Source organism: Dermacentor andersoni, chromosome 1 (genome assembly GCF_023375885.2).
Source record: "Dermacentor andersoni chromosome 1, qqDerAnde1_hic_scaffold, whole genome shotgun sequence".
Taxonomy (NCBI): Eukaryota; Metazoa; Arthropoda; class Arachnida; order Ixodida; family Ixodidae; genus Dermacentor; species Dermacentor andersoni.
Genome location: NC_092814.1, coordinates 320,807,075 through 320,830,535, shown reverse-complemented (window position 1 = coordinate 320,830,535; position 23,461 = coordinate 320,807,075). Strand labels below are relative to the sequence as shown.

General features: G+C 47.0%; 1 protein-coding gene across 1 annotated transcript in view; it reads left to right on the top strand.

Annotated features, from left to right (window-relative positions):
- The window catches only part of LOC126516700 (LIM homeobox transcription factor 1-beta-like), a 250,506-nt gene that overhangs the window by 147,024 nt on the left and 80,021 nt on the right, over positions 1–23,461 (top strand). The gene's annotated exons all lie outside the window — the stretch shown is intronic.

The following is a 23,461-nucleotide window of genomic DNA, read 5'->3' as shown; positions in this document are numbered from 1 at the left end:
GACATGTGAGCGAGGGCACAGCAAACAGGACGCTCACGCACACTCGAAGTCAGCCAGCGTGCGCGATCGTCGCTCTCCGGGGAGCCATTACAGGGCTGAAGGAGCACCTATAGGAGCCCTCTTCGGTGGAGCATTACAGCCCGACAGAAAAAAAAAAAAGAAGAAAGAATGCGCGCAAATTACGAACGGACACGCCAAAGCACAGATAGGCTGAATACTTGGCCGCTGAGTGATTCGACGAGCAAATTATTCCAAGGAAAACAAAAACACGGTGCTAGCTCGTGAGCCTCTGTGAAGAGCTAAAATAAAACACTGAAAAAAAAAAACCCTGCGCTACTGTGAATGCTCATAAAGGAGAAAAGGTGAGCGGCGACAGTATGAAAAGGGAAACACAGAGGAAATAGCGCATCCTGCAAACACAACAGTTTCCCTCAAGCACGCCGGCCCGCGGTGGTCCGTGTAGCCACCAGTACTCGGGATGGCCCCTGTTTGTCATGCGCACGGTTGAGGAGCTTTATTTCGTGCGAAAGAGCCAAGCAGGGTGCGTAGATTGAGGGCCCTCCACTTGACGTGACGTGTGCGCTTGCGGCGGGCGCTTAGCGGGAGTTATCAAAATACTTTGCTTAGACAGATTTTGAAATCTGCATGTTTCGTTATCGGCCCCACTGTTCGCCACCGCGATCAAGCCTCTTGAGCGGCCTAAACGGACACAGCACTCAGACTAGGTGACTGCTGTATTAGTTGGCGAAGCATTGCAATACTGGTAGCGCGAAAATGACGCAGGACAAGAGAGAAAAACCACATACGACGAAGGTACACGGTTATCTTTCCATGTATACTTTGCTTATAAGGATTCTCAGTGCCGCAATGTCTTTCTTTTGTTTTTTTCAGGGTGCGTTGAAAAGCTAAGCTCGTGGACGTAGAAAGAAGTCGCAATGAAAAAAGAAAGACAAACAGTGGGATGGTGTTTTCGCAGTGATAAGTGATTCCCCAGCGCGAGCATCAGGATGACGTGTGCCAACACGTCCAAGGTGTATGTAACAAAGGGCCCGAGAGCTTTTAGCCGTGGCGTTGCGCGGGAAGGCCGCGAGAGTGCATTGAAAGCATGGTTCAGGAGAAAGATGATCGCGCTAAGCGTTGTCCCGCCTCGCGCCCGCCATTGCAAAGTGTACGGCCTCTCGACACTCGAGCCAAACGTCACGGCACAAAGGGTTCAGGCCTTGCGCCTATACAACATGACGGCGATCGACCTAAAGGGCAGTGCACTCACTGTTCCTTGAAAGGATGTAATCAAGCATAGAGGAAGGGAAGTGCTGACTAAGTAACAAGAAAAAAATATGGGTGGACAGTTCCAAGGGAAATACCCGATAACCAAGTATATGGTATCGAACCACCGCTTTCCGCATCTGACGAGACGATACGCTGAAACTTCACCCGTGGTACCGAATAGCTGGCTGTCTTTTAAGTATCTTGGCGTGCACGGGTGTAATACCCGTGTGTTGATCTCTTCGCCAACTATCTACCCGCGAAGCTAAGATCGTAGGTGCTGATTCTTTCGTTAAGCTCACTTCATCTAATGTCAGATGCTTAAGGAAGTCAGTAAATCATGCTGAATACAAAATCACGCTGCAAGGCTCATAACAGAGAGAGAAAGAGAGAGGCAATCGCTCTTCTATTCTAACTCGGCACATTATATTACCTTTAATGGTTAAAACGAAGGTAAGCCTGTGTGTTAAAGCGTTCGTTACCGTACTGCAGTAGTGGCAATAAATAAAAGAACTTGTGATAAAACTAGGAACAACTACTAATAGGACTCCTAATATCGTAGATGCGGAATTGGCAGTTTCCCTACTGTCACAACAACGCTGTTTGCTGCTTTAGTGCGCCGTCCTCGATTACATTCGACTGCAGTTGACGTTGTGCATTCGGAGATGTTATCTCACTTCCTCTCGCCTATTTGTATTTATTTTCAGCTTGCAGTACGCTTGTACATATCACAACCTTTCCATTTCTTTTCTTTTTTTTTCACTGTACAGAACACCGTGTTGCGCGCACATCAGCTGCCCAAGGATTAGGGCAGCCCAGCGCAGAAGCCCAACCTTGGCTCCCCCCTTTTCTCGAGCACATTTGCACCAGTTCACCGCCGTTATCGCTAAGCCTAGCACTTGTGGCCGCGGATTCGGAGAGATGAACATGGAAAGGGCGTGTTCCCGCGCTCGCTAGGCAACAGCGGCGCGGCAGCCGTGATATTTTTTCTTTTTTTTTCCCCCACCCGGAGGATTACTCGACTCGTGCCCTGCCTGGCCTCTCTTGCCGCGCCACGCTTCACCCGGATGGAAACAAAACAATTACCGCAGCTCATCTGGCTTCGCGAGAGGGGAGGCAGAGGCTTCCAAGCCGCTTGGCACTCGTCCTCAAAATCGGGCTAACTGTTTGCGTGCGGCCTCGATGCGATCTCTTCTCTCCTGCAACAGGAACACGAGTATTTTTGTTGCGAAGTGAAGATCAGAATAGGAGAGATACAGGAGAGAGAGAGAGAGAGAGAGAGAGAGAGAGAGAGAGAGAGCGGTCTTGGTTTTTGAGAACTATTCCCTGCCATTTTCTGCCATATATTTTTTTTTTACAAGACCTAAGCTACAGTACGACACGTATTAGCACTTGGAATGTTCGTGCAGTGCCACTTAGGCGCCACGTCTGTTGCGGAAGTTGTTGTCGCAACGCAGACTGCGTTCTGCGGCTAATTCAAGCAATCACGTTGACCGCGAGTATTTGCTGCCGCGGTTTTCGGGCGAGCTATTATAGGGAACTACTGCGGCGACGAGGAAACAATACGTCACGTTCTGTGCCAATGTCTGCAATACAGCGTACAGAGAGAGTCACCCTTCGTCGTGTTCAACCAATTGGACGACCGGCCTCTGTCGGAAGAAAGTTCTACAACATTGGCGGCACGTATCATCGCATTACAAAACCTCGTGCAAGCGATACGTGCTTCTTACGATCCACTAGCTTCTGAGAACGCCTGTAATGAGAACTCCCTTGTCATTATCTTCTTTCATCCTATATATATATATATATATATATATATATATATATATATATATATATATATATGTCGGTTCCCTTTCCAAACCATATATTCCCCACCCCAGCTCAGGGTAGCAAACCGGAAACTCGCATCTCGTTTACGTCCCTGCCTTTCCTCTCTCTCTTTCTCTCGCTTCCTAATTTCCAGCGTGATAGTATTTATGTGCCTCCTAGCTTCGGTTCTTTGTCAGTTTGGTGTCTGTTGCTGCTATGTAAAAACAAAAAAAACATATAGAGAAGAAAATTTGTGTCTGTGAAGTTTGTCTTTGAGGGGTGATTCGACGTCCTGCCCAGTTGAAAGCACGCCTACATATACCGGTGACTGTGCCGTACGAGTGCATGGAATGCCATACACTCGATGCACTCCAAATACAAGGCGCACGTCCCGACTATGTTCTTGAAAGCGCGCGTAGGCTGGATGCTGTAGGCAGGTTGCCTGCAGTGAAATGAAGACGCCTAGTGAGAAAGATGCTGTTGTTCAAGTGAAACTCATGCGCGCTGCTTGGGAACAGGAAGAATCTCGCCGTATGAAGAGACAGAAAAAAATAAACACCTTTTGGGTTTTCTCTTTTTTTTTTTTTTTGTCTCTGCAGTGGCAGTGCAAGATATACGAGCCTCGTACCGACTAAGTGCATTCTTCGAGTAAAGGAGAAAGAAGGCGGGAAGAGGTGCACGAAAAATATCCGGCATCAGCAGCATTATCAGCAGCAGTTGAATGACTAGCGACGAACACAAGCGATTGCTGAACGTATAGTGCGGCTCTTCAAATCGACGATTGAGTGGAGGAGGAATGGATAGACGACAAAACTGTCTTTCGCGCAAGCAGCTGAGTCAAGTGTGCAACACGTGCGTTTTTTGTCTACTAGCCCAAAAAATGCAAATCTCATTCAGCGTACTTTGCTCGCTGTGTAACGCAGCGCCAATCTTTTCGTTCTTTATTTCTTAACCTTTACTCGACTATGTTCTTTTTCACGTCTTTTTTTTTTCTTTTTCTTCGTCGTTTTTCCGTGTTCGTAGTTTAATTCGTTGCCGGAATAACCCGTAATTTTCTCAGGAAAACTCGAAAGAAGGAAGGAGCCGTAAATAGTGATGGCAGCACCGTGAATTTTATCCGTGCGGTAGTGTTTGCTCGGCTTACGGTTTCACTTGCGTCTTCCCAGTTCTGGCCAGCGTCCTCTCTTAAATCGGACGACAACGCAAAAGTCATCCGACACTGCTGCGGTGCCAGAACGTGGGCGGTACGAGAGGGCGCCGACAATTCCGAGGCACGTTGCGAACGGCACGTGAGAACGAGCCGCACGCGCCGACCACACGTGCCTTCGGCCAACCCCTTGACGGTGTCACTTTATGAGCGGAGCAAAGCATGGACGACGCAGCCTAAAGAACGAATCGCGCACATTTGAAACAAATGTACTTAGTTATCGCGGCTGCACACGTTCTCTCATTAAATGGAAGACTTCGTTGAGAAGGCAGCACCGTTGCTGGGACACTGTGGTCGCGCCAGAAGACGAAAAAAAAAATTGCCATAATGACGATCCGAAAAGAACATCGTTTCTATATTTTAAAAATCGTATTTCAGTTTCTAGATTTCTATAAACGTTTTTTTTCCTTAACGCCTGCTTCTTGACTAATCACCTGTTGTGGTTAGGTGTCATTAATAGGGAGCAACAACTGTCGCGCACCGAAATAAACCTGTCTTAACAGGCGGAGAAACACTGCCCATCGAAGTCCATAGGTTGCAGTGAGCTCGTGGGCAAGGAGAGTAGAGCAGATGTAAGTTTAGACCAACAAAATGAAGGCGAGTTTATCATAAATTTCTAAATTATAGATTTGTCTTGTCGGTTTCCAGCAAGCTCGCATAAAAATGAATTCTCGCATTTAGGATAGTTTCGATAGAGGTCGAGGAACGCTGTAGTTTTAGGTTGTACTTCTACACCACATATGTACAGAAGAGAGTGCGTTCAGGCGAGTCTCTGCAATTTCGCTGTTGCAGCTGGGACACCCACCCTACCAGGAAAAATATCTTGCAGATAGAAGGACAACTTAAATGGTGTGGTTATCACGGCAATCAGTCGGAATAGTTACGCCGCTGAAACGATCTATTTAGGGAGAATCAAAGCGAAATTGCATTTAAAGACAACTACTGTATGAATTTAGTCTTTTCGAAATATGGTGCGTCAGGTGTATTACAACACTAAACAGTAAGCATTCGATTGTCCGCATTCGATTCCTCTCACCCAGGACGTTTTTGTCAAACTCGCAGATGTAGCAATATGAACTCAATGAAAGAGCGATCAATTTTACCAGCAGCAAGCTCGGGTGTATGAATTCATTCATTTGTCTTTGCGCCAAAGAAAACACATCATTAATGAATAGATAAATAAATTGATTAATACTGGAGTTTGCGTCCAACAAGACTCTCAATGAACCCCCTTTAAAGTGTGCTCTGCCTCACTAATGGTCATTGTTAGGAGAAGACAGCTTTCAACGTTTATGTTTTGAGTGCCGGTAGAAACTTGGCGCGAGTAGCCTTTGTCGGGCAGGAATGCGCAAGAAGAAATACTCGTTTGTCTATATTTTAGTAAAATTATCGAAGTAGAAGATAACGAGTGGATGAGAACAGGAGGAGGGCCGCAATGTTAGGCCGTACTTGTAGCTGGTGCAACAAGGACTCAAGTCCCGCACCAAGACTACTTATAAAGGTAGCATTTTTTCTTGCGATATTGAACGAAACGGCTCTTAAATGATGCACCGATACGGGAATGGTAAAACTACTCCCGAAGACATAAAAAAATGTATGCTTTAACACGTTGGTGCGGCCAAATGCGCCAAATTAAAAAAAGAAGAAGACAAAAGCTTGAACTCTGTGCGGAATGCGCTTGTCATGGAGGAGCAACCTCGCTCCCATCAGCAACGCTATAAGGTCACGCGGTGTTCAACAGCCACAACCATCCACCCATTCGATTCATCCATCTGACATGCAAGTGTCACCGAAGGCGTGAGAAAACTCTTCCGACTACTCGGACGCTTCCGCGGCGCCCATTCCTGCGGTGCACCGCAGGTGGTCCTGTGTGGCAGAGGCTTGCCTCCCGCCCTGTTCGGTGCTCGGGGTCGCGCGTTGCCACGCATCGCCTAATCCATGGCGCGTGGGTAAGCGCCATGCCTCACTGTCGCTCCCGCCCATACGTGTGTATAACGTTGCGGGACGCCTTTGTGGCGGCACGCGTCCAGACGTCGTGCTGGCAGCCGATGACGGCTTTGGCCTGTAGTTGTCCAGAGGCTGCATCGCTTCGACCTTTGTTGTAAAGGCCACATGCGGAGGAGCAACGCCCGTTTAGGGCTTGGGAAGTAATCTCGACGCCGAAACTACTGAAACACGTACTCCCAGCATATTTTCGACCGTTCGTTCTGCTTTAAATGAACGTCATAGGTCTAGAAAGTCTAGAAAAAAAATGCCGAAAGCATCGCAGCACCCTATTTTCCTATAATAGCCTTTATATGGTCAGTTTGGGTGTCGCGTCTCAGGAGGTGTACGTGTCGTGACGTCATGACACAGAAAGTGGTTACGGTGAAGCAAGACATCCTAGCGTTCTGGCGCTCGTTCCAGCTCGCTCACTCGTCCGCTACACTGTTAAATCGGGCTTCACAACAAGAACCGCATCACGATCACCTTCTCGGTCGTCCCCTTCCCTCGCCTGCACTTGCATGTTTGTCTTTGCATCCCTGACAATCCGGAGCTCCCAGTAGTACTGTGCCATCACGGCACCTGAGCTTACCGAGCAGATTTTCGATGCCACAGAAATTATGGTGGCCGGCGATCTGCGGTACTGCCGTTACCTTACGGCGGCTGTTTGAGTAAGATGGATGGGTCCGCTCAATAGGATTGTCCACCGCTTTAAGTTTAATTGTGTATGCATAAATATATTCGATCGTGACCCAGATATGCGTCTCGGAGTACGTTTTATTCTTTATTACAAAGTTCAGAACCATGATCCAACACTAGCATGGCATTTAAAATGATGCGATGAATCAATCCCGTTGCTTTCACTTCATTTAGTAACAGATGTGGCACCGCCATTTTGTCCCAACGGTTTCTCATACGACGTGGTGTGATGTGACTGCCCAATGACACATAATAACTATTCACCATACATAAAACTGCGGAGCTTACAATTGCGTGCAATTCATTGCCAATTCCTTCTACAGGCGTCACTCGTCGCGTTTCCATTGCTTTTCTAGAGTGTAAGTGTATGTGTGTCCCACGTTCAGACTTTGGCTGTGCAGAAGAAAAGGCATAAAATCTGAAGTATGGCCAAAGTACAAACTGGGGACCTACTTTGAATAAATGGCTACATTTAAAGTGCAGATATCACTGCAGCCAGGTTATATTCCTTCAACAAATTCTTACCGTGTTCAGGTGCAACTCGAGGTGAAGCAAGTGCGCGGCAAGCGGTTGGTGCAAACCTTAGGTCTGTGAAAGAGTGCTAAATGCAAGATCGAGACAACTCCAAGAGCAGAGGGCACCTCAAGCTACCCTTAGCTAGCGAGTTACGCCAGCGAAGCGCTAAGCGAAGCTCGTCCGACAGCGCAGTCGTACGAGGGACCCCCGGGAATTTAACCGCAGGGTCGCGCGTCTTTTTCTCGCCTATCACAAAACAACGCGCACGTGCGAATATACAGCCTAGGACTGACGGGTAGTATAAGCTCTGCAGGGCTGTCTCTCGCGGTGGGGTGGCGGAACTGCACCGAGCTTCGCCACGTGCCGATACTCCCCGCCAAAAAAAAAAAAAAAACTATGGCAAGAAAAAAGAGAAAAAGAAAGAAGAAAAAGTAGGGGTGGGCGGCTCATTTTCACTCGAAGGCCGGGATATATCCAGCCTCGCCATTGGAGCTGTCATCCCGGAGCTGGGCTGTGTAGAGTGCATCTCATTACTCCGAATACGCTGCGGGACTCGCACAAGTAGTCCTGTCGGACAATAGGAACGCCGCGGCGTTTACCGGGTCGCGTGGCACGGATCAGCGCGTGCCGCGCTGACGAGCGTGTGAAAGCGATACACGTGGTATCTAGGCCCTCAGTCGCAGCCTCGGGATGCAATGTGTCCACGTAGACGGCGTTCTCGATGCAGCGCGCATCATGCAAAGCCGGAACCATCATGTGGTACTTTGTTTGTGCTCCTCTTGTAATCATTTCGAAATCACTGTCTCGGTGTTCGGCAGCATTGCTTGGCCGCGATCGCCACCGTCGCACGCGCGATTGTGTGATGTGTAGCGCATACGGGGGCGTGTAAGATGACGGGGAAGATGAATATCGTGTAGCGAATAGATAATTCCCACCGCGAACGAGATTAGTGCGAACCTGAGCACGGATTTACGAAAATGTATTGCTTTATAATTGCGCGTAGGAGAAAATTTCAACCAATCCTGATGGTGGACGCAATATTAGCGAATTCAGCCTGCTGATACAGCAAATCACGAGCAGAAAGCGTTGTGAATTCGGATCTAGGTGTGTGGGTGTCATCTATTCACGGATATACAACAGCTCTGCTGCAAGAACAGATGTGTTTTGAGATCGCAACTGCATGCGTGGTGAATATTTATGTCCTAGCAAATTCTGCAGTTTTTTTTTTCGTTCTCGTTATTGTTAATACCAATTCGTTCCCGTTCCCAGTGTAATGTAGAAAACCGGGTGTAGTGCTGGTTAACTCCTACGACTTCTTCCTCTCTCTGCCTCTGGTGCTACTGTTCCCACATGTGTAAGTTCCCACAATTTTTTTCCTATTTCTGTGCAAGAGGAATGCTAAATGGTGATGCGAGCAGCCGGTCGCTGCCTCGCGAGCCGCTGCGGCTTTGGCAATCCCGTCCATGCATGCCGCTAAAGCTTATAAATAAATTACTGTTAGACCGTGGCTCTCGCGAATAGATATTTTGTGGATTGCATTTAACGATGATTCTGATGTGCCTGCATTTACTATACATAAGGCCACGCTACCGGAAAAACGCGCGCGGCATGCATGCCGCAGGCGGCAGAAAGCGCGCCGCGAAGACAGGCGAGCGACATTTTCCTGCCGGGGAGCAAATGTGTCGCGGAGCTACGTTTTGCGGCATCGCGCTCGCTGCCTATCTGAGGGACCAATGAGAAGTTCTTTCGCGTCGCCAAACTCCACGAACTACACCCCTCTCTCAGCATCGCTATTCACAGCCGCAGTGATTCCAATTGAGGGCGAATCTATACGTATACCACATGTGCTATAAGGGCGGCAAGGATGCCCACAAGTGTTGCCACGTCAATGCTTGGGCGTTTCGAAACGAGCGGCTTTCGGCGCGCGGTTTTCCGCCAGTGTGACCATGCCTTTATAGACGTCAAGTAGCGGTAAGTTCCCGCTAACCTATTTTTGACTCATAACGGCTGTCATGGAAAGCATAAATAAGGCAGCTTAATTGTAGACGATAACTTAAGTGGAGGATCGAAGGTAGGTCGGACCGTGCATGTGACTGCGAGGTAATATAGCGTTCATGGTTTGTATTCTCTCGCTTCCACAGCGCGAGCAGCGGGCGGAAGTACTTTTCCTCTGTTCGGTGTTCGCTGAGTTCACTAAGAAAGTGTGACGTCCGATCGCCAATCATGCTACAGCCTTGCGCCACGAAGCACTCTGCTTCGAAAGTTCGCTTCATGACACTATGCGTTAGCTTAGTGCAGAATGCATAACGCAATAAATGTACCTTCAGATAAACTTCGCTAAACTGTTCGTGCTCTACACAGACGGCTGTCTCTTATATTCGACTCGCTTTCAGGCACTGAGGTGAATAAACATTTACCCTGACGTTTACTGCTCGGCATTTCATATGTTGACCATGACACTCAATCATTACTCTCGCTTGTAAAGACAATTCTTGACATTCAGAAACAGTGGTCCAGCTCTGAGTTTACTTACATTCGCTACCCCGTTCTTTGGCGCGTAATTCGTGTAGATCTAGGTTGCTGCAGCTTGCCCTTTCGACGCTTTCAGAGAAAACAGTTGAAATGCCCACCGACGAAACAACTTTGTCTTTTTTGGGATTCGCAAATAAACGTGCTAAAAGCTCCTCACCGGCAATATCGGTACTCGAGATACCGATTCGTCCGTTCTGTCTACGAGTGTTTCATATGCTTTGCCGTCTCAGTATCACGCATAAGCAACACATTACATCAACAAACGAATTCAAGTATCTCCACTTCGGAGAAGTGTGCGCATATTTAGAATTTTCTAATAACGAATCGAATATCGTTCTATTTGAACTCATCTCCGAATTGAATAGCCGCTATTCGTAATGGGAATATTTTCCAAATAGCTTTCTAATATATCATAATCGTCACCTGTGCTCAATAATATTTACGAAGGCGAATCAGAAAGTCTTTGTCCCTACTTTTTATTAGCCAAAGTAAGCTACATACAGCTAATTACAAATGTACGTACTACGCTAAGTACCTTACACTATTTTTCCACATGGCCTACAGACCGATTCAGACATTCGGCCCATAGCAGCACTAAATTTGACATGCCCCTGTCGTAGGATTCTTCCGGCTGACTGTGGAACCACCGTCGGATTGCTGTCTTGGCTTCGTCAGCAGTGTGTTACCATAGTGTGGTGATTGCTGTCATGGCTTCGTCGTTACACGTGAATGGCTGTCCTGCCAGGAACTTCTTCAGCGCACCGAAAACATTTAAATGAATAGGGGCCAGGTCCGGACTGTATGGCGGGTGGTCCAGACTCTCCCAGTGAAATGGCTGGAGCTCGTCAGTGGTTCTTTGCTACATGTGGCCTCGCATTGTCGTGGATGATAACCGCGTTGTCGACAGCCAGAATCCTTCGGCGTTTTCGCCTGATGGTAGCCAGCAGACGTGACAGTGTGGGACAATAACTGTCGGCATAGATGGTTGCACCTTGTGGCACGAAATCCAGCAGGAGCGGTCCTCGACGATCCCAGAGGGCCGTTAACATCACTCTCCCAACAGATGGCACTGAACGGAATTTTTTTGTCACAGGCGAACCCGGATGTTTCCACACCAACGCTAACAACGCGTTCGAATGAGAATGCGTTGTTACTTCGTGTTACTTGCTTTCTCCCACTGAAGGTCGTGGGTTCAAGGGCTTTGATTGCCGCTGCCTGAATTAAATGTGCCTTAATTAACTGCGCCCTAATTAATACCAAAGGTCGTTGGTTTGACTCCTACCAAAGGTCGTGTGTTCGAGTGCATTAATTATCTACATATTAATTACCTGTGTCTTAATTAACTTCGCCTTAACACCAAAGCCCGTGGGTTTCACTTCCACATAAGCTCGAGGGTTTGACTCCCACCGAAGGCTGTGGGTTCGAGTGTTCGAAATAACTCTATCTTAGTTAACTTTGCCTTTTCTTTAGCATGATGAGCGGCATCGCAGCCAGCTGTGGAAGAACACGGCGACGAACGCGCGAGCAGTGGCACGAGCGCGCGTCTGCGCGAGACGAGCTCACATGACTTTTTGCAACGCACGCCGCGTTTTACAGACCATCGGGGGTACGAGCCACTTAAGGCTTTCGCTTTAAAATTACTATTCACACATGCCTACCACTTCGTCTACAAACTTTTTTTGGGCCCAGTTTTCTCGCGGCCTTCTAAAGTACGCCTCTACGCGAAGTCCCGGCGGAAATAAAACAAGCGGGGAAAAGCGAGAAAAGAAAGTCCATAACCTGGGACCATAAGACGGATTGAGTTGTCGGCATAAAGACAAAGCGTGGGCACTACGAGTATGGAGATACAGGAGATCGCTGGCTCTCTCTAGTTTCCCTCTTTTCTTGTTTCTTTCCTTTTTTTTTTTACCTGCGTAAGTTCTCGGCCATTCGCTTTCCTACGGCATTCTCCCCGTCCCCGAGAAATCTCCCCCTCTGGAGAATTAATTATTCCGCCCAGCTGGCCACTAAACGGCTGCGGGAGGTTTTCCGGCAGCCGTTTCTCGCTACCTTCCCCCAGCCGCCCTCTCTGGGGGCTCACAGAAACAAATCTATACAAAGCACTGGCTCGCGGTAGTGCAACGCTTGGGCATTTTCCTGTTCCAAAGAACAGCAAAAAAAAAAATGCACATAGACGCAAGTAGATGGTTACAACTTTCCGGCTAGCGATTCGTCAGTGGGAGTGAGAGCAGGCCGCCGACACTCCGTGGCTGGGTGGACTTTCCCCCCGCCGCCTCTGAGCGAGAGCGTGTGTTCAGGCATTCGTGCTCGCTGGGACGACGCCGTGAACTTGCCGGAGAAAACGGTGCCGTTTTCGCTCGGATATAATGATGACGAAGATGTTAATGCATTTGTGTAGTAGCGAGACTCGTAATCTTTTACCTCGAAAGCTACGCTAAATAAGTGAAACATATTTTGCGAGAATGTTTCCCTTACTTAACAGCACTTGTGCTAGACGAGATTGCGAGTGCACTTGAGGATTATTGTTCGTCGTCCCTCGTTGTCGCCCGTCCCACCTCGCTCATTTCAAAACGGCACAGCGACATGAAAAGCGTTGCTATAACCGGTATTACGAATGAGACAAACGAATAGCGTGGCTAGACCATTCACGGTGGCAGTGAAACCTCTTCTATAATTGTTGTAATGTGTGAAAGCGTGAGTACTCAGAACGCTTCCTGACACGAGAAATGCTTATGGTTGTAGTGACTTGCTGCTTCACATCATCCGTGATAGTTGCGTCATTTGGATAAAAAAAAAGGTTTCACTTAATTGTCGACATGCAGCAGGTAGCAGCACGTCCGGCATGTCTATATGTCAATTACAACTTTTTCATGATCTCTGTAGTGCTCATAACCAATGAAGGATTGGTTTATCTAAAGGTTACGATCCCAAATTAAACTGTTGCATTTGTTATGCAGGGTGTCCCAGCTAAATTTGGAGAGAGCTTAAAAATATGCAAATGCCACGTAGCTGGACAGAACAAAGGTAATGTTGTTTGCCGTCTCTTGGAGATACTCGAGCTATCTTTTTGTTCATTCGGCCGAATTAGATAACTAGTCTTAATTAATCAACTTCTCATATATTATAATTATATTAAAAGTGTCAATGAGAAATTGTAGAGTGACATGGAAAGCTCCCGGTACAGCTTTCTGTTGCTCAATACGTGCTGCATAAAAGTTTTTTTTTTCCGAAAGGGAAAGAAGCCTACATATGCGTGCAATATTTTCGCACAACTGGCCGCTCGAGGCACTTTGCGCGTATTTGCGGGCTAATTTGAAGCTCGGAAAAACACTTTGATGCAGCACGTATTGAGCAACAGAAAGCTGTATGAGGAGTTTTTCCTGTCGCTCTACAATTTTCTCATTGACACCCTTCATCTAAACATAGCATTTGAGAAGCTGATTAATTAATGAAGACTAATTATGTAATTAGGCGGAATGAAAAAAAAATGTTTGAGTATCTCCAAGCCACGGCAAACAACGCTACCTTTGTTCTGCCCAGCTACGTGGCATTCGCACATATTTAAAGCTGGCTAAAGTTAGCCGGGACGCCCTCATGTGTACTCACTAAGCCTTTCAGTGCCTTAACTTTTTGTTGGGCTAGTTGGTAGCTGTTCATTATAAAATATGAAGACGCCAAATAAACCGACACACTCAAGAGAAGAGAACGGGACAGGGCGCCATCTTACAGGCGCCCTGTCCCGTTCTCTTCTATTGTGTGTGCCGGTTTATTTGGCGTCTTTCGGTGCCGTCAAAAATGCACATGTGGCACCCGCTTTATACACCCCACGTACACTTTCCTGCAGCTGAGATGCGCGAAAGACACTAGAAGCAGTGCAGGCAACATACTTCAGTGATTGCTTCTGAATAACTTCAGCCAAGTTGATTTGCATTTAAAAAAAATTGTATACATTAGAGATAAACACCCAATGATCGAAAATGCGCTTATTATCCTCTTAACCGGAAAACTAGCCTTCTGCATCGTAATAGGAAAGTTGTAGCGCTTTCTGAGTGCACGGCGTACCCATTTTTGTGTACAGAATACCGTATTTACTGTCACTATGCTCTCAACCTTATTTTTTTTTTCTTTTGCGAAAAATTGATGCGAAGTTGGGAGGCAGATACTTGCGCAAAGAAGGCTTCTCGCCTTTGCCTCTGGCAACCAGGTTTGTTGTCCAAACAACAGCAATCTTACATTGCGGGGGGGTAGGGGGGGATGGCGGTTGGCTTAACGCATGCAGGCCTTGTAGACATTTCAGAATTCCAGATGTTTCCTAAATATACAAAATTCCAAGTGTAATTACAACGGCTTCGAGCTATCCCCTATAGAAGGCGGAACGTAGACACAGATGTACCAAATCTATCCGCCATCTGTAAGAGAGTCCCGGCACACTCAAAAGCATATTCGGTCTCTCATTGACACACTCCGGGCGGCACGTCACTGGAACTTCTGCTCATCCCTGAATTCCCATAAGCGTCTTTCACAAGTCAGGATGACTGTACGAAGTCTTTGGACGTTGCGTCAACAGCGCTACTTCTTCAAGTCCTTTGCGGTTCATCAGGGTCGTTGCGAGGCCAACGTAGTTGTACTTTTGCAGAAGGAAGGCACAAGACAACCCCTAACACGCAACTGTCCTGCGTATGCCTTCTTTTGTCCTATTTAAGGTGAGTGCTCGTTAAACCTGCAAGTATGAACCAACTAGCTTGTCAACACATGCTATTAAGCAGCTGAAGATTTATACGCAGTGGTATCCCACTGCGCGTTATTTATTCACGTTGCTGCACCTCGCCCGCAATATGGGCGAATGGATGTTCTCTTTTCTATGGAAAATCTGGAGGCTTCTATGACTGCATACCAGCTTTCGTCATCGCCTGGACCTGACGGAGTCACGTATTCAGCGCTAGGAAACCTTTGTCTAATAGGACGAGATAATCTTTTTGATCTCTACAACAAAACATGGCATGAAGAGTTTATCCCTCATTAATGGAAGTCAAGCCGCCCTGTGCCGCTTATCAAGCATGCCACTACTTCTCTGGAGCCACCATCTTACCCTGCAGTCGCATCGACCAGCTGCGTAAAAAGATAACAGGAAAAGAAGGTGATGACGCGCCTAGAATGGTATCCAAAGAGCCACGATGACTCTCCAGATACCTGGCTTTCAGCGCGAGCGATCAATCAATTGATGACAACGTAATTGATCTTGTGACACTGGCGCAACACCAAGTATGTCAAACGACTCCTTGCGGCCACCACTTGAATGTAACGGCCAGGATAACCTAGTTTATCTGGCCATATTGGGCACCTTGGAACCTGCAGGCATTTGAGGCCCCATGTTCCGTAGGATATTAAGCTATCTGTGTGGGAAATATTTTTGTTGTGACTGAATATGGAGAATCGGGAGCTTACCACACTTACCTCGGTGTGCATGGTTAGGTTTCTGAGCCCTGCACCTTTCAATCTCGTGCTTGGTGTCTCGAACATGGAAGGATCAATATATGCCGATATCTTCAAATGGTGGTCAAGTGTAACACGCCTACAAATTCAGCCGAGACTTCAAAAAGGCCACTGCGAAGCTACACAAACGAGGTCTTCAGCATTTACTGGAAAAGTGCTTTTCGCTTGCGTTCACCTGCTAGCCGATGACATCGTACATTTTTGGAATCAACGGTCGAACGATCCCTAACAAAAGAATGCACCGATTTATGGAGTCAACAACGGCACACGATGATCATCACGTGCCACCTCAAATTCTTGTGCACTGATTTTCGTTTACCTTGTCACCTCTCTCAATATTCCTACACTTTCTTTTGGAGAGGCATGTTCTTCTTCCCCTTATGCAGAGTATAGCCAACCTGAACTACACCTGGTTGACTTCCTTGCCTTTTGATATACATGTGTCTTCTCTCTCTCTCTTGCTTTATCTCTTTCTCTAACGCGCCGCTCAATTACATGGCAGTTTTCTCGTTGTAAAAGAATGTTTGATTCTTCAATACAATGAAAGTGGACGAAAAAAAACTATTTGCCGCCGATGGGAGCCACATCGTCGGAGGTGAATTCGGCTCCTACTGGCGGCTAATTGTTCATTCGTTCATTTTCATTTTCCCTTTAGCTGATGATTTCTCCATTTCAATTAAAACAATAAATAATTTTGTTTGTTTTCCTTAAGGCATCATTATCTGTTGGCTTCATATGGTCCTAACGCCTGTAGAAGGTATTAGCTCATTCTAATATGCAACAGAGCCACATTATAATTCGGTATGAAGGTGGGTAATGGAAGATAAGCATTCGCAAGCACCAAGCACACGTCTGCTTGAAACCTAACGCTGCGGATAATATACAGGAATAGTTTCATTATTTTATTTATTTAAATAATAGGGCCTCTTGCAACAGTTTCGTTTATTTTCCCCCTCAATTTATGCATACCGACACAGCGCCGGGCTTCTGTATTAATGCGTTTTTTTCGTCGGGCATAAGGTGACATGAAATCAGGAGGATCATTCTAAAAAAACTGAAGACATAGAAGCAAGCACCAGACATGTGAGAACTGCACTTCGATTTCTTCTATGAGGCTAGAGAAGTCCACTGTACCGACGTGTAGGATAACCGACGTGTATGGCGGAGCGCAAGCTGGACCCAGCATCGATGCGTTTAAATGATTGCTTGTCGGGAAGCGGCGTAATTGCTATGGGAACCTTTTCGGCCGTATAGCGCCATGACTAAGTTCACGGTTATTTCTTTACGTTTATTACCGTTTGCGCAAGCTTGGTACCAACTTAACAGGGACACACAAAAATGCGACAATTGTACACCTTGAAGCGAGAAACATTGCCTATGTTTCCGATTTCATTACGCATCACCGATCAATAAATCCGGCCACACGTGTTTCAATTTGCCGTCGAGCAGCGCATCCCGATGCGACCACTGCGGGACTCTCCGGCAAATGTGGGCACACGCAGGCGCGTAATAACTGCGCGGGTGCGGTAGCAGCAGTGGTACTAGACAGGGTCGGCAGTCAACGAGGCATTTGCGTTCGCATCGGCCGCCGCCCCCGGCCAGCAGTGACGCTGGCAGCGCAGGGAGGCCCTGCATGCGGAGCACGTTTCGCAGTTAGACGACGGGGCTCGTTGCCTCTCTGATGGATGCCTTTTGGATTGCGCGAGGAGGCAGGCGTCGCCCCGCCCGTGTCGCAGGTGGAGGCAACCCCGGCACGCGAGTCGGGGTGAAGACTTCGAGCTCATAGCGAGCTGGCAACCGCTGGCGACGGGGGCGGCGAGTTTCTTTCCCCGTTTTCCTCCCTTTGTGTTCCTTGCGTTTTATACAGCCTGCCGTTTAAGCCGCGCGAGTGGTTGGTAGCAACAACTGCGCAAACGGGAGCAGAACACGACGAAGGACGCAAAGCGGCAAGAAGCTGTGGGTCGGGGGAGGGGGTGGCACGCGTCATTTTTTTTTTCGCCCAGCATGTTCCCAGTACTGACAGAGCGTCAGTTCCGGTTGAACAACTTTCAATCCGTGATGACTGCGCTAGAAACACCGCTGAGCAGGCGCGTGTTCTTGCGCGCATATCGCGAAACGACGACGGCAATGCGCGCAATTCGTGCGTAACGTTCTGTGCACTTTCCACACTGGGAACCCCGAGACTGATGCTACGAGTACGATGGCTTGCGAGCGACCCTCGCGAATTCTTAGACTGGCAGATCAGAGGAAGTACGTCGCGTGCCTGCGGAAAAAAAAAAAAAGACGTTTGCTTGCCTGTTCGCAACGCAGCCTCAAATGATGAATGTCGCCACCATGTATTGATTTTTAAGCAACTCTACGAGAAGAAACCTTGACGAACAATCACTGTTGTCTCCCTGCTATAAGACGGTAGCATCTTGTGGACTTGCAGCGCCATGAATCATGTACTACACCCAGCCTATCTGTGGCTTTCTTCTGTCTCTTGTTGGGCACAAACAATATTGCTCTTTCAGCAACCGCGATAATAATACCAGCTGTAAAATAATGCAGTTAGCTTTCTTTCTTTTTGCAGCACTAGCATAACACGTATTCGATTATTTTAGTATTCAGCTTTCTTGGAACCATGATTACCAGGGAAATCTCAACTCTGACGCAGGGGTTTACAAAACTTTCGCATGCGTATCTGATCCATGGCTCTATGGGAACGAGGCTAGGAATTTTTTGTTCGCAAACTATTTGCTCCGAATAGATTAACACTTCCCTAACAGAGGTCTTCTTCCGAACTGTATGAATTGTTGACGCTGCGGTATCATTGAATCGGTCTTTAGGTGAGATTAGGACGTATGCAGTACCGCACTGTCCCGTAAAACGAGCTGCCCAAAGAAAAATACCCTTTTCCGTATTGTGTTGTATCGGCACGGCCGGCTGCAGCAGAGCTTCCGGCCAAACACGACAGCGATGGCAAGGAGCGCGAGTTTCGAGCGTTCCCGGCTCCGAGACTGAGCTGACGGGTCCGTCAGTCTCATCTCTTCGTGGAACAATCTGCCTAGATATGTTACTGACTGAGATTCAGAGGGCATGCTACGGGCGTTGCTTTCCGAGTACAACTTTACCACTCACAATTTTTCTTGTGTTTGCCTTACTCTGTTCGCCTTCCTGCGCTTTGTGCTCGTTTGCTAACTTCGAATATGCACCACGTTGTGCCCTGCAATACTGTCTTCTTGACGCTGCAGGAAACTGTACATAAATAAATAAATAAATAAATAAATAAATAAATAAATAAATAAATAAATAAGTAAATAAATAAATAAATAGAGGGATCTTCAAGTAAATGTGACCGCGGTCGCCTCGCTGTTGACCTCTGCAGTTTAATGCAGTCACATGGCTCATGAACTGTACAACAGCTGAAAAACAGATGCTACATAATTACGACTGGGGAAGAAGGGCAAACGTTACAAATATTGATGTTAGTTCCACGTGTTTCTTGCTGTTCGACGCCGTGACCGTCCTCTAGTGCGCAATTGTCACTGCCCGTTCTTGCGATCTATTCGTGTGTGCAAATTGCTTTGCGAACCGCGGCGCAAGCCCCGCGACCGCAATCAGAAAGTTTTTAATTCGTAAGAGCCATTTGTTGTTAACGGATGCCCTCGCTGTTTTGTTCTTCGCTGTTGTAAACGGTCGGCGACGGTTCTTACGAGTCCGGACCTTGGGGCCATATTCACAAAGCTGCTTCGTTTACCTATAGTAACCGTCTGGCTGGCGGCCACTGATGCTATCGCGATTAGCCGCTGTTTGTTGAATTCATCGCGAATACCGCCCTTAAGGCCAAATTCATAATACTTTTCATTCGTAATAAGGAATGTTCGTCGTTCGTCTGTCACCTTGGCTAAAGGTGCGTTTGCCTTAGCTGCTGGCCAGCGGCAGTTTTACGATGTGCTCTACCGTACGAGCTGCTTTGTAAATATTAAACCTGGATCTGCGCAATGCCCCATGTTGGGACTTTTGCTGGTTGCAAACAAGGACAGAGTGTCAACATCTTTCTTCGCGGAAAGATGTTGACTTCCTAACTTTCTCAACCTCGCAGCGGCTACACAAGCAGAATGAATGTGGGCAACACCCGCCGTGCTATAGAGCGCGCAGACTGTTATTTAGCGGTTTCCCTAGTTCCGAGTGACAAGTGCTTAGACCGCTCTTTCCAGGCAGTTTATGGGACGCGGGCTGTTAAAGGCCAGACAGCGACAGAAACGGCCATAGCAACTGTTAGTAATTGTTACTGTCCACTTTCATCATTGGCAAACAGCATCCCCGCTTCAATTGTTGGAGTTCCGTGAAGTACTCCAGAGTAAGGAAAACCCTTACAAACAGCGCTATGCCACTTCTTATAGATGAACGAGAAGGGAAACAGATGGACTCGATTTGTTGTTAATCACGGCTATATAAAGCGAACAGGCAATGAAGCCAAGGAAAGCATGGGGGTAATTACCTGTGGTTAAATATAGATAGATAGATAGATAGATAGATAGATAGATAGATAGATAGATAGATAGATAGATAGATAGATAGATAGATAGATAGATAGATAGATAGATAGATAGATAGATAGATAGATAGATAGATAGATAGATAGATAGATAGATAGATAGATAGATAGATAGATAGATAGATAGATAGATAGATAGATAGATAGATAGATAGATAGATAGATAGATAGATAGATAGATAGATAGATAGATAGATAGATAGATAGATAGATAGATAGATAGATAGATAGATAGATAGATAGATAGATAGATAGATAGATAGATAGATAGATAGATAGATAGATAGATAGATAGATAGATAGATAGATAGATAGATAATCATGATCACATAAAGCCAACAGAAAATGAAGCCCAGGAAACTTTAGTATTATGGTAAACCCAACATTGTCTGTTACCTTTTTATTGACGTGGGTAAAAAAAAATTCAGGCCTTCAGTTTCACTTTCTCTCTAATATATATATATATATATATATATATATATATATATATATATATATATATATATATATATATATATATATATATATATATATATATATATATATATATATATATATAGAGAGAGAGAGAGAGAGAGAGAGAGAGAGAGATGATAAGAAACGATGAAAAGTTTAGCATGGGATAAAAAGAAGGTTTTACATTTGATCAAAAGCTTTGGTAAAAACAAGGAACTGGAAACATTGCCGTAATGTATTATGTCGTTCTGAAGCGTTCATTTATGTATCTCGCTTGCTATCTCTCTCTCTATCGTCGCTAAAACGTAATGGCCAAACTCTGACATTACACCGAATAAGACGCTGGCGTAATTCAGCTCTTTCTTTCAGATTCCGTGTCGCTCGGCTTGTCGTGCTTACTCTGGCGTGGAGGCCGCACCACTCGTGAGACCGAGAGAGAGAACAAAGCTCGCGACTCGCGTTCCGGGTTGTTAGCGGCCGATCCAGCCGCGAAATTAGGCAGACGGCTATTATTGACGCGTTAGCACGAGCTGCTTCCTCTGCGAGGGAAAAGGTGGGGGCAATGGCCATTGAAAATTATAAGGCGAGTGAGCCTTGATGATGTCGTTACCGTAGAGCACCTCGCGCCGTGCCACTCCTTCCCCAATCCTTTCCTCGTAATCTCTCTCCTTCCCTTCCTGTCTCGTGCCGCTGCTGACGGCGCGCTGGACTGTGTTTCTCGACCCACAACCACGCCCCCTTCGCCCGCCCTGAGCATTCATGTACTCTCCCCCCTCCCCCCCACCACTTTTTCATCTATCCTATCTTGCGGCACTGCACGAGATGCTGAAACGATCCCTCCCCCTCCCCCCCTCCTCCGTGCTCAACACTCCATCCTCTCTCTGCAGCGTGGCTCCCCCCACGGTAGCCCGCGTTCGCAGGTCAGACCACCGTCGTAATGGGCCCTTAATGGTCAGGCATCATTTGCACGCCGTGTAGCAACACTTACGAGCTCAGCTCGTGAGGGCTCTCCTCAGCCCCGTCCATGTGTACGTACAAGCGAGTCCGGTGGTGTGTGCGTGTGTGTGTGGCGGACATTGCAAGCCTCTCCCGCCTGGTGTGTGAAGGGCCGCCGAGCAGTGGTCGACACATTGAACAGCCGTGCCTTAGTACCTCAGCAGGCATTATACACGGTGCGTTGGCTCTAGGGAACAAAAAAAAAAAACCGTTTGTGGTCTACGAAGAAACTTCGGCGCATGTGTTAGGACCATTGAAGCAGAGCGAAAGACAACGAGAGAAAGCATGACGCGTACCGACAAAGGCGAACTTGCGTATTATATTAATAGCGCGAGACATGGGACAAGAAAAAGGACGACACCAGCGCTCTTGTCACCTATTTTGTTGTCCTGTTTCTCGCGCTGCTCGAATGCTTTAAATTTATACCGACTTGAAAACATGCGTGGAGCTGCGCTCAAATTTCGCATTAGCAATTATCGTTATCTTCGGTGAATATTTTTTTTTCGCGAACGAAACCTATACGCCAGCAGCACTGTCTGTGCACGTACGTATGTGTTCTTGACATGTCTTCTTTTCATGACCACGTTGAAGTACTGTATGAATCATAGATTACAAACATCTTACATGTGGGTGTAAAACCTTGACATCGTCGCTTAAAAAGTCGCAGATATCAGAGCTGAACAATATCCTGAAGACGAAACGTTAGCTGACAATAAACACATAATTTGATGGTCACTTCTAGAAGACTATCGTTCGCAGGATCTTAAAGACGATCGTACCATTTAAAAGCAACACAGATCCTAAACATCAGTTGTGGGCTGAACGGTTATGTCAGGCAACTTGGTGGTGGGCGTCCGAGCATCATTATACGTATACAGCTAAACATTACACGCCTAACGCTCTTTCGAGTGTCAAGATAGGCCATCCTTCTTGGTATTTTTGATTCTCCTCGTGCAATCAAGAAAAGGCTTCGAGGTCTGGCAAGTCGCAAGAGTGAAGCCCTCGTGAGCCCTTGCCGCCGCCAGGCGGCATGGGTTCACGAGGGCGTCCGCGCGATGCGGCGCCGCCGCCCGTTTACACAGCGCCTGCCTCGAGCGACCCGACCCCTGCCGGCGGCGTCACGTAATGGGCTTTTAAACGTACTCGGCCTCTCACGCCCAATTTCACCCTCGGGGTCAAAGTTAAGTTGACCGTGAGGCCGTTTTGTGTCGAAGCCTTTTCCCGGTGGTGCTTGCGCCCCCGAAACCCCTTCCTCCTGTGTGGCAGGCAACCGACATCATCGTCAGAGAGAGCGGGTGTTGCCAGACCGCGCGACTGGTGCGAAAGCATGAGTGCCGCTGAAAGCTATCATCTTACAGGGGGGGAAATAAAGAAGCAAAATTCGTCCCGCACATACAGTTTTTTTTTTTTTTCATATCTTACGGTTCGTTAGTTTTACGACGTTCTCAGATTCGCGTCGGCCTATGAAACGCAACGTCAATCGACCTTTTTCTGCCTTTTCTGTATGTCGAACTGAAGCACACGTCGTCCTATCAGCAAGGCGAGCTATGATTTCGTTGTAAAAAAAGAAAACACAAAGAAAGTTTTGGAAGTTGCGCCGTATATTTTATCGCCCTCCTTCTCTTTCTTTGTTTCTTTCTTTCCTGTTTTTTTTTTTTTTTTTTTTTGGTGACATATTATGGCATAAATTCTCACTATGCGTAACAATAGCCTCGACGGAACGTCCTAGTGCTATTTTTCAGGAAGGAAAGTTTTTCACTGCGTGGAAGCAAATCGATGGGTTGTCAAAATTAAATTAATTGAAAGGCTTAAAAGTGATACGTGGTTCATCATCTTCAGAGGGTTTACGATCTTCACTTCTTTCGGCTATGAGACTCCTGACAAAGCCGTAAACAATGTTGTCTCATTTTTACCCAAAATAAGAGCGCGTTATAAAAACTGTTTTCACCTCCTAGGCGACC